Below are 12098 nucleotides of genomic sequence, written 5' to 3'. Positions count from 1 at the left end.
CAAGTTGTATAATAAGAGAAAATTCGGTGGAATTTTCTGGGGGAAAATCAAATCAGCCACCAATATGATGTAAACCATATAAAAAATATAACTGTTCCAGTTCATATCATATTCAGGTCAAAACATTTAAACACCTTAAAACTGTCCGAGGAAACAACACTGCTAACCAAAACAGTAGCACCAAACGAAGTGCCACATGTACTGCTTGTTCAGTATGAAACATAGTGTTGTGGTTTCTTTTAAAAAAAAAACACAAGTAACGATTAGCATTCCATTACAGTGGACCCCCGGTCTACGACGCCCCTGCCTTGCTTTTTTTTTTCACCTTACACCGTTTTTGTCCCCTTTTTACGCCATGCAACACATCCAACATGGCGGTCACGCCATGGTCACTGACCGCGCTCATACGTCTATACATGCGACACTGCTTCCGTCACTACAATGCTTGTCTGCTACAGTTTGGCATCATGGTCAAATTGGCCGCATGCTAAAGACTCTATCTCATCTGAGTGCTTAAAATACCTTATTTATTGTGCCTTTTACTGCTTCATTCAAACTTGGATGGGTAAGCCCTGGGTCCCAAGATTGCTAGTGATGTTAAAGAGAGCAGCAAGTAGATGATTTATATGGAAACGAAGCTGGAAATAATCAAGAAATACGAAGCTAGCCTAGCCTAGGCTAGGCTACCGTCACTAGGGGATATGACCATAACATGCTCGTCACACCACTCAAAGGTAAATAAATCCTTCAAATAGCTTTTATTTATGATGTTATTTAATTGTATAAATGTATATTATATATACTGTATGTAGCACTTACTATACCATGTTGATTTTTTTACCTGGGGTTTTGCACGCATTACCTATTTAAAATTGGTTTGGATTGCCCGCCATACTGCAATTTTACCTTACGATCCCAACTGCAGAACGGATTAATCTCGTAAACCGGAAGCCCACTGTACTTTCTGACATATGATCTCTACACAAATGACAACTGTCCACTTCCAGACAATGACCACATAAATCAAATTCATGTTCGTGTTGTGTAGGTCATAAGTGAATCATTCCAAAAAATATATATATTTTGGGTAAACATGAGCAAACGATCATTTCTTTAAGTCATTCGCTCAGGTGAGGGAGGGACTTTATCAGAGTGGAAGCAATTTGTTGCAAAAGCAATGAGTCACTGACAGAACGGCCACCTTTAGTGAGCGCTTCCGCTCTTTCGGCGAGTGCTTTATGATGTCAAGCCTTGTAAAAAAAAAAAAAAAAAAAAAAGAACAGGGACTGAGAAGCACCATTTGTACTGACCTTCTGTTTGTTGATTTCTTCATACTCGTCCAATTTGTTTGAAATGGAAGTCTAGAAATGCTTTGCTGAAACCTTCTTTACTCAAGTGACGACCGTGGCGCGTTCACAACGTGGAATGGTTGCACTTCGTTGTGTATCTCCCCAAACCTTCTGAAATCCATACGAGCCATCCCACTGCTCATGCATTTTTGAATGCTAAAGTCAAGCTGTCTTTCCTTTTCATAATGGGCAAAGTCAACCAGCAAAATTATCCACACAGCCTCGTTTTTGACAACAAAGAGGAAATAAAGCAATAAGCATGAAGGTATTTATAATTTTTTAGGTTTACATTTGTCGTTATCTATGTAGCATTGTATTTTTTCAAGAAATTTTGTACATTTGAAGAGATTCACGTTTTTTTCATAACTCTCCCATGGTTGAACACCTTTTAAAAAAAAACACACATTTGCCTTATGTTGGTTCTTGGTTTAGTATTTACACCTTCGCCTCTTAGGGCATAACAACTCTCCCTAATTTTGAATAGCTTAACTTTGGAGTTTAAAAATCGTGTGAGTTGTTGCTTCATAGGTATTACCCCATAACTCCAAGCAGTAAGTCAGATATGGCAATAATGAACAGTCTATCGTAAGTGTGGCTTGTTTAGTAGATCCTTTGCTTAATACAGGACACCTATAGTTTTAGATATTTTATTAATAATATTATCTAAAGGTGATTTCCAGCACATTTTTTTTAATAGATTTTTACTAAGAAATGTTGTGTTATTTACTCTTTCCTATTTCAATTCAGTCAACAATTATTTAGTCTTGATGTTTAACTTGTTGGGTACCAAATATTATATAATGTTTTGCTTGAATTCAATGATAGCCTATTAATGTCAAACCAATTCTTTTTTTAGTACAATTCTTTTCCACAGTGTTCAAAAGCTGTTTGAGATTTTCTCCGTAGCAATATAAAGTTGTGTTGTCTGCAAATAATATCATCTTAAGAATTTTTGAGACACAGCATATATCATTGATATACAAAATAAATAATTTACGACCAAGAACAGAGTCTTGGGGGAGTTATCTTCAACTCTCTAGATTTTACAATATTCAACTGGACATACTGAGTCCTATCATCTTTGTAACTTCTGAGACATTTTAGCGCCAATGTACCACCATTTCCTTGTACGTGTATCAGGAGTCATTACTACCACTACAAAATTCAGTAAGCTCGATAGCTACGCCTGCTCGGGAAAAGGTATACCTCCTGGATGCCACCATTTACAGAACTGTTCAGTGTCATCACATCCACCGGCCCCAGAAGGGTCCTGAAAGCCTGTTAGCTCACAAGCTACTGCTTAGCACCTCTTGTCTTGTCCCAGCAAAAATAAAGCCACTGCCTTGAAGTTGGACCTTTTTCGGTAAAGGGAGGATTTAAGCAGGTACATTTTTTCGCGTAAATTAGAGGGCAAAGTGTAATCATGCATGGCTTTTAAACTGATGTATTCACTATAAATATATTTTTAAGAATGATTTAATTTTCCTGTAGTTTCACGGCAGTCGTTTTAGTAATTTTCTTAAAAAATATATATTTTTAAAATATGTTTGATATCACAGATAATTATCACGCAGAAAATTGACCTGAAAGTGAGTCCTGTTGAGTGGCTGCTGGTTGTTGCCAAGGTGAATTACAGAAAAATGAAGTACTTTCTATAGCTAATTGTCTTATTTCTCCGGTAACAATTCAATTATCTAAAGAGAACATTTACTTTGCCCGCGTTTGCACACTTAAAAGGTGCACTTATCAAGTGCTGGTGTTGTAAATAAGACTAATTTAAGAGCACCTCCTACCAGCACTTGAGGCGAGTGTTAACATGCACTTTAATAACACGCTGTCGCACACAAAAGTACGTCAAGTGACAGCTTCCTCGGCAAATGCGGCCTCTCAAAATGAAACCAATATCATTTGCAGTTACACTCCATTTGATGCCACGCTGCGCGCCAAGCACAAGCGTGAGAAAAAACAAGAGATTTGTAGATCTCTAAATTGCCAGTGCACCAACCTGTATAAACAGCTGTAATTACTGGCCCGTTGACGGCATCGTGGCGCTACGCTATTCTCGTTCTGGCAACGGCCGCAGTGATTAAAATGAATCCTCATCGACTTCTCCATTAAAGCGCTAGCGGCGGCGATCCCGTGACCTTTGAGCATTGATTGGACATAACAATCACAATTCAATTGTAATGCATAGAGAACATTTGTTATAATGTAGACCAAATGCATGAGCCATTTCCTGCGAGCTAATCAATGGAATGACTCGCCGTGATGCTCTGAGAAGAAGAGCATGTTTGCAGGCCTTCTAATTGATGCTTGATGGAAGACAATCATGTAGATGTGGGCACTCTTTTGTCGAGGGGAAAACAAGAAACGCTTCTTTCCGTGCACTAATAGCCCAACACTTAGCATTGGTTCACATTCTTAGACCGCGGACATGGAACCTATAGGACGGACATAGATCGGACCATTAGAGGAATTCCATTCGTTCTGCCAATTCCCGTAAGTTAGTTCCTCCTTTTTTTGTAAGCACCTGTCCTAATTCGGATGGCGGGTGAGCTGACATGTGTGCCAGTTAACTTTAGGGGCTAGGCAGGGTATTGCTTGGACAAAAACATTTCGTCTCCTGTTTTGAACAAAGCTGTTCTCGTGCCCAACCTCCCCTCACGGCAAGTTTGGAAGCTGCTACTGTGACATCTCCTCCCACTTGGTGTTACTTCAGAATTAGGCTTCGCTGAAACCTGTTATGAGCCTGAGCTACAGTAATCGATAATGTTTTTTGTTTGTTTGTTTTTTTTCCTGGAATAACCAAAAAGAAAATTCACACAAGCTTGTGGAGGAAGATACAAACTTCATAGAGGAATGCTGGTCAGGATTCAAACCTAGAACCTGAGAACTGTAGGGCAGATGTGCTAAACACTCATGCACTGCACTGCCCCATTCAAAATTAAACATGACAAATTTTATTTTTGGGTCATACGTGGAGGAAAGGCTATGTGGAAAAATACAATGATTGTATGTCATATAATTTAAGATTTATTTTTACTTTTTGACTGAGCCATTACTCTTAATAAACAAATGTTTAAAAAAAAATAAAAAAAATAAGCCTCAGCTCATGACAAATCTTACTGTTCAGGAACAGTGACGTAAATTTGAGGTTCGCCACAAAAATAAAAAAGATTAGGAAATTGAAAGTGGGCACATGGCTCAAGTGACACCGACCATTTTGGGCTCTCGTCATTCGACAAACTACTGAGGCTATGCTGTCTATGCTAGACAGATCCAAATAAAAATGCGAACCCCCCCCCCCCCCCCCCCCCCCCCCCCCCCATGATCAGCAAATTGTGCTAACAAAAACCTTCACCTTTAGAGAAACAGATAGTTTCTCGAACAGGGTGTTTAAATTGAATGACATGGGGCAATCCGGTCCGGTCCAATCACTCCGAACAGCCACACAATTCTGTAACAGTCAAGAAAGGACAAACTTGCCAAATCCACCCGGAAAAGCTGATGATTAGTGAAACACGCGCTAACGACTCGCTGCGTCTTTAGCAAGAAAAGGGATTGATAGGCATAAAAATGTTTTACAGTCCCTCTTTAAAAGCCGCACTCGACGGCGTCTTTCAAAAAGTCTTCTTATGAAGAGTGCATGCCAATGATGTCCTTAAGGGATTTTCTTTTTTAGAATCCAGAGATTATAGTTTACACGGACATTAAACAGATTAAACCGGGCTGCTCTCTCAAGGCAGTTTATCTAATGGAGAAAACGTGCTATGCTAATTGAGAAATTCTGATGGTAAAATTATATTCAAAGCTGTCTCTCCCTCAAACTCTCTCGCGCTGCTGGAGGATTTGGCGTGATGAAATCAAACGGCCAGCGGCGAGACGTCAGCTCCAGGGAGGTAGCCAGGGAGAGGCCTTGTTTGCTAAGCTAAAAGGTAATTGTCTGTGAAAACTTCATCGATGACAGATTCAATTCCATTCGGCAAATGTTTAATAAACGCTCTACAAACATCGGCGGGGGCCTATCTGGGAAACAAAGGGAAACTTTAATTGCTTTCATCATCATTGACGCGGCGGTTGCCCTTAAAAAATAGCAGTTAACAGAAACTGTCCCGACCAGGAAATTGAACCGCATTTGGCAGAACGATGCGTAATTAAGATAGCACATCCTGAGCAGGGGGGCAAACTTGTTGTGGCTAGGAACGACATTCCGAGCCTATTCAATTAACAGGACGAACGCAAAGGAAAACAAGCAGCCTATTACGTATCGCTCGCTTTTAATCAGATCCAGAGCAATCGTATCGCCTTTTGAAAATCCCTGAACACAAACATGTTAATTAACAGACAAGCTGTTGGAAAGATGTATTTTTCATTAGTGGGTGAAATAATGTTTAACATCAAGGAGAGAAGAAAAAAGTGCGATTAAAAGTAGTCAGTAGTGTAAATTTCCAGCATTTTTATTTAAAAGCTCATTACTGTCTGCAGAGCTGCACCTTTAATCTGCACTAAAAGGAAATAATGCCTTTCCTGTTTTATTTACCAGCCGTACTTAACAAGTGATCCAGTACAATAAGAATTGTTAAGAGAGATCTGGGAAACAAAAGGACTTTGAAGGTGGAAAAGTGCTGACATTATTTCTCAGGGCGTATACACAAAACAAATGAAATAACAAGATCAAGATAATAGTAATATGCATGAATAAAGATTAAAAAAAAAAAGAGCACAATGTAATTAACAGATTTATTTTCTGGAAAGTTAATAATCATAGTCTTTATTATACTTAAAAAAACACCCATTAGTTATAAAAATAACATTGTTTTCATGATTAAATAGAAATTTCTCAACATCCTGTACATGGTGGTTCATTAGTTTATTTATTTATGTTGATGGGGGTCAATCAGGGGTTACCAACCTTTTTAAAAGAAACAGCTATTATGGTACTGAGTAAGGAAGCGCTACCTGTGTAATACACACTTCTGTGATGGCAAATTTGCAAAAATTATCTTTAACAATGTTATTGTTAAAGGTTTATTGAGCCATGTCTTTGTGAAGACATTGATCATGTTGATGATTTGTCAAAACAATTAGAATACAGCTCCAGTAAAAATGTCATTGAAATATAAAATGTAAATACAGTATTTGGTAAATCTATTTAAAATCCATCAGAAAATCACAACGTCCTATCGCTTGTAAGCTATTTGTAGAACAGGCCTGTAGGCTACCAATGTTGTCTTTTGCCCCGCAGGGCAGCTTGTTGGCGCCCCAGGCGAGGTTTTATTTGGCGCCCCCATTCATAGACAATTTACATACGCTTACAATAAAAGTTAAAGTTTTAACATTGCCTCGAATTGAATGTCAAACAATTTAAAATATAATACAATAATATTTTCTTCATGACTGTTTCATTAATGTCAAACACATAATGGCAGTGACTTGCTGTTGCGACTTAATTGCAGAAAACAAAAGAAGTAACTTCACTTCTCTCGTCCCTCTTTTACCTTCCCTATGCACTTAGTTTGGGTAATTTTGCCATGTTCACTCACTTATCTGGGGTCATTGCTTTAAATATCATATTTAAATAACATATTTATGTTTGCTCTTTCATTATCAGGATGGGTTGTTAAGTTATTGCAGATTTGAGCAGTGTCCTCATTTTAAAGTGGTTCATTTGCCCACAAAAAATGTTGTCTGGTATTCGGTCAATGATTACAAAATACTATTTTTCTTTTGACCCTTTTGTTTCATTTTTTACATTAGTGTTCCTGGCAATGAGTTCCATTTATATTGGCATTTTGGATTAAATTGAGGACAATACAAAAATAACACGAGAAATTACTGTATCTTGTTGCAAATAAGTATAACTATACAGAAACATACACACATTTGTAACCTCTGAACAGCCTTAGGTTTTACTTATTTCACTCTTGTTCCACAGCAAATTAGACTGTCATGGGTTTAACTTTTTAGATGTACAATAATATTTACATCACTTTTGCACTTACTATTAAATATAATCTATCATTAATATTAAAGAGCTATTATGGGGGGGCTGTTATGTTCTGTTCATATTTGTGTATTTTATTGGTTCATATAGGAGTTTTCTGTTATTTTCTGCTTTTGCAGTTTTTTTTAAATTGCGTTTTTGAATTGTGTGGCTTTGTTCAAAGTGTTTAAGTTCATGTTTTGTTCCCCTCGTGTCTGTCTGTCATCAACGTGTTTGCATTCACCTGCCCTCATTAACCTGCTTACCTTGTGTTGGCCAGTCAGCTCACTCTTCCAATTGTTTCTCATCCAGGTGTAGTTTTTTTTAATTGAGAATGTATTTAGTTTCCTGTTTCCCTTCACTTGTTTTGGGGTCATTGTCGATGTCGAAGTGTCGTTGTCTATGTTCCTGACAATTCCTCATCATATTTGTGTGTATTTCTCATTATTTCTTGGTTTTATAGTTTTTTTATGTAAAGTTTATTACTTTATTCCTTTAAGTTTATATTTTTTTCAACCTTGTTGATGTTTTTTTTTCATCTTTATAACAAAATATCATTTAAAGCACACCCTATCCTTTTTCCTCCCTGCATTTGTGTGCACACCTTCTACCACTTTCCTCGTTGGCACGACGTAACAGTTTTAAAGGCAGGTAAGTAAGTGCCTTTGATTATTTTTAGGCCTTAAAAGATGGCCTTGAAGGCCCTCAGCTTTATGTTTACCAGGGGTGATGCAGAAAGTTATTCAATTTTACTTAAAGTCAGACAAATATTACATATGATTACACCTTTATTTTCTTTTATCCATGCCAGCAACATATAATAAAAGGCAGTACATGCATTTGAATTCCATTTCATCAGATGGAAGAAGGAACCATAAACCTGTTTCTCCACCTGTTGCCATTCATACAACAGAATAAGTTGTTCAATTCAACAGGCCCAGACTTCACACAAGTATATAAACTTGTGTAATACTGTATTCATATTTTTTGTGCTATTTTTTGTTTGATGTGCCATGGGAGTTTACTTCCATAAATGGAGTGTTTTGGATTAATAAAGATTAGGAACTCATGATGTGTTCAAATTAATGTGCAACTTATGCAAAGTTGTCAGTTTATATAAACAACAAATAATAAATCTAAAATGATGGATGAATGGATTGATGGATGGAGTTTTCATTTGAGGAAAAAGTCATATCAAGATGAACAAAAACACTCAAATTAATTATGTTTTCAAAAATGTAAGTACATGTTCCAAGAATACAGTAAAACAATATTTTGATAGGTCATGTTGTAAGACAATCCATTTTTAAATACAGCGTTCCTGTACAATTAGAATTGTTATTTAACTGAGGAAAGGACTTTGGAGGTGAGGAAGTGCTGATATGGTGAAAAATGAAAGAAAAAAAAATCTCAAGAACAAGTGAGAGATGTGTTGTAAATGTATTTTCCAGGAAGAGATGCATACAACAATGATGGCCTGGCACGCATCATAAATCAACCCCGTAAAACATTTCATTGCCACACAACACTAAATTACACACAGATTCTGTTTAAACATTGTAATTTTCCCTCATTCACATTAAACCAATGCCCACATTTTACAATCCATAAACAGAGTATCTGCAATAAAAGTTAATAAATGTCAGGATTTGCATTTGCAGAAAGACAAGGAGGGGGAAAAAAACACCCTTGCTACATTTTTTTCCTCTGCAAATATCAATCTATGAACCTTTCAACATTTTGTCAGACAAAATGCTAATTGTACCTTTAGGAATTTTAGACGACAAGTGACAAGAAATGAGATGCAATGTCCTTTAGAATGACGAGGAGAAGCTGGAATACATTAAAGTGCCACACTTGGAGAAAAAAGGAAGAAAAAAAAACAAATTAAATAGTGTGATGCATTGTCACTGCCAAGCAAAGACAGGATATGTATCCATTTAATAAGATTAAATTATTTTTGTGCATGATCACATGTCATTTAATTGAGCTAAAGTTGTAACACTGTTGTCATTTGATGGCATCCATCATGCTTGTTGAGTGTTTCCCTCTCTCCTCTTTTATTGAAAGACACTGATAAAGGATGCACTGAATTATTCATGAGTACAGATGAGATTATAGGAGCATACATTGAGCAAATGCAGAGGATGCATTCGAAAAATCATCTTTCAGTTCTTCAGCAGTCAAATTGAAGGGCCACAGGTTAATAAATAAATAAATAAATAAATAAATAAATAAATAAATAAATAAAAGGCATGCCACGTTACCACCGCTAAAGTTTGATCTGTACAAGGAAAATGTTGATGTCAGCCAGTTTTACTTTTAAAAGTTTTAATATGATGAGAAAAAGTCACTGTTACTACATTAAAGCTTTGATATTACAAAAAAATACTTGATATGAATAGTATAAAGTTGCATCTTGTAAAAAACAAAATTGTATGAGAGTAAAATCGAATTTCATGTTACAAATAAATTGTTATATTCTGACAATAAAAATGTGTTATCTAAGAATAAAGACATACTTATGATTAAAAGTTGTTAAAAGTGTTAAAAAATTATATCACAATAAAAAAGTGACAATGCTAAAATGAGACTAATTTTTATGCCACATTATTGGCATTATTATTATTTAAAAATAAAACATAGAAAATAAAGATTTGTAATAAAATAGCACAAATACATAAAAAGGTATTGTGGACAAAATTTGTGAAATGAATAGAAACAATTGTTACAATATCCCTGACTTACGTTATTTTCATCCTGTGATGTGCAATACTGATTTTTTTCATCCCCTCTTTATAACATTTTCCTCGTTGTGCAACTGTCATGACCCTATGGGCTTGGCTGTATTTGTGTTGTTTTGTCTTCATCTGCAGGCGTTTTTAAGTGCAGTAATTACACTTATTTTGAGTTGTTGTCCCTGCAACGCGTCACTACAGTTCTACTTTTGGTCAGCTTCTCCTCACGGAGATGGTGGTCTGCCATTGGTTCGTCTCACTTGTTTCAAAATGGCTGAACGATAAAGCTTTGTTTGATTGTGAGTGGTTACAAAACCATATTTATAGTGCATTTTAAGGGTAAGGGTCAGCCATGGGTCCCGAGATTGCTAGTGATGTTAAAGAGAGAAGTATGAAGATATTGCTGTTAAGATATGAACTCTTACATTGTTAAAAAATTGGTGGTAGATTGAATAAACCCCCTAAAAAGATTTAACAATTTCACTCTATGTCCTTCTACTTACCATTTCTGGCAAAAATTGTTCCACTAATTGTACTACTAATGATTTTAGGACAAGATATACCAATGAATATAAATGCAAATAGTGGAAAAGTGTTTTATGAAGTAAGAAAGTCATGAACTCTCTCGACCTACTTTTTATCTCGCCAAAGGCACTGCTCCAATACACCATGTGCTGATGTTATCAATTCACTAAATGAGAACATTATCAACTCTTATCATAATCAATACAGTGTGATTCCACCTATCATTGGACAATGCTTTAGGTACATTTGATTACGGTATATATAATATGAAAATAGCATTTACTAAACACTGCTGTATTTTTCTGTGGTTTTAATTGACATGGGAGTAAAACTGTATTACAGTATGCCAGTATTTTATGACATTACAAAAGGTGATTTATACAATACAACACAGTGCTTTTTGTGTGTGACTGTATCACAAAATATCAAATTGCAAAAATGTGGGCTGTGGGCTGGGGTAAAAAATAAATAAATAAATAAATAAATATATAAAATATATATAAATATATATATATATATATATATATATATATATATATATATATATATATATATATATATATATATATATATATATATATATATATAATAATTATAATAATTAAGTCAACCAAGTCAGGTAAGTCAACCTTAAAAATATTCTCTTTGAAGTTCTGCCAGAAACATATTTGCAGTTTATAGTAATGACTGTGTTCTACACAGAACTGGCAGATGTACGCAGTATTGCAATGGCAGCAAAGGAGGAGGACTCCCTCAAAATGATTATGACATGTCAATAAAGCAATGATAAATCACAGAAAAGTGGAAAGGTCATACCACAACAGTGCTTTAGGAAAAAAAAAGAAAAACACATGCAAAGATTATCATGACATACATCACCATTGCTTGTCTTGGTGTACCACCTAGTAGCCAAAAAACATGATGCTATTTATGTGCTTAAAAACACTGATTTATTAACTTATTGAGTTTTCAATAAAGACACTATAAGCGCAAGGAGTTTCCCAAATAAAGGAACCGAATCACCACGAAGCACTAGGACTATATTACCGAAGAATATAACCTGTCACTACAACATACACAGTTGTGCATAGGTGTATAGGAATTGAACTCGGGACCCTTAACTGTGAGACATAGTTGCTAACCACTCATCCTCTGGACCGCCCTCTTCTTGAGTAAATTTTAGCTTCACTAGATGGCGCACTCTGCTCAACATATTGCTGAAAGTGCATCGACTTGCCATTTCATAAACCCCTATGTTCAAGATAACAGTGCCATCTAAAGGAGTAAAAAAATACAACAGCCGGTTCATGACGCAACGTTGAAGCTTCATTTTCTAAACAGTAACATGTTGTCAACTGAAAATGAGACTCCACGTAATAACCAAACACGGCTCAGGCTGCGAAAGTCACGTGACCAAACTCAGAAAACGGGTGAGCCGTGATTGGTGCTTTCTGAGCCATCGGGCACTGCAATGTCATTTTCAGTTGACTGCAAGTGGCAAAA

Source organism: Hippichthys cyanospilos, chromosome 5 (genome assembly GCF_059441005.1).
Source record: "Hippichthys cyanospilos isolate Australia breed blue-spotted pipefish chromosome 5, RoL_Hcya_1.0, whole genome shotgun sequence".
In the NCBI taxonomy this organism is placed as follows: Eukaryota; Metazoa; Chordata; class Actinopteri; order Syngnathiformes; family Syngnathidae; genus Hippichthys; species Hippichthys cyanospilos.
This window is presented reverse-complemented; position numbering follows the sequence as displayed.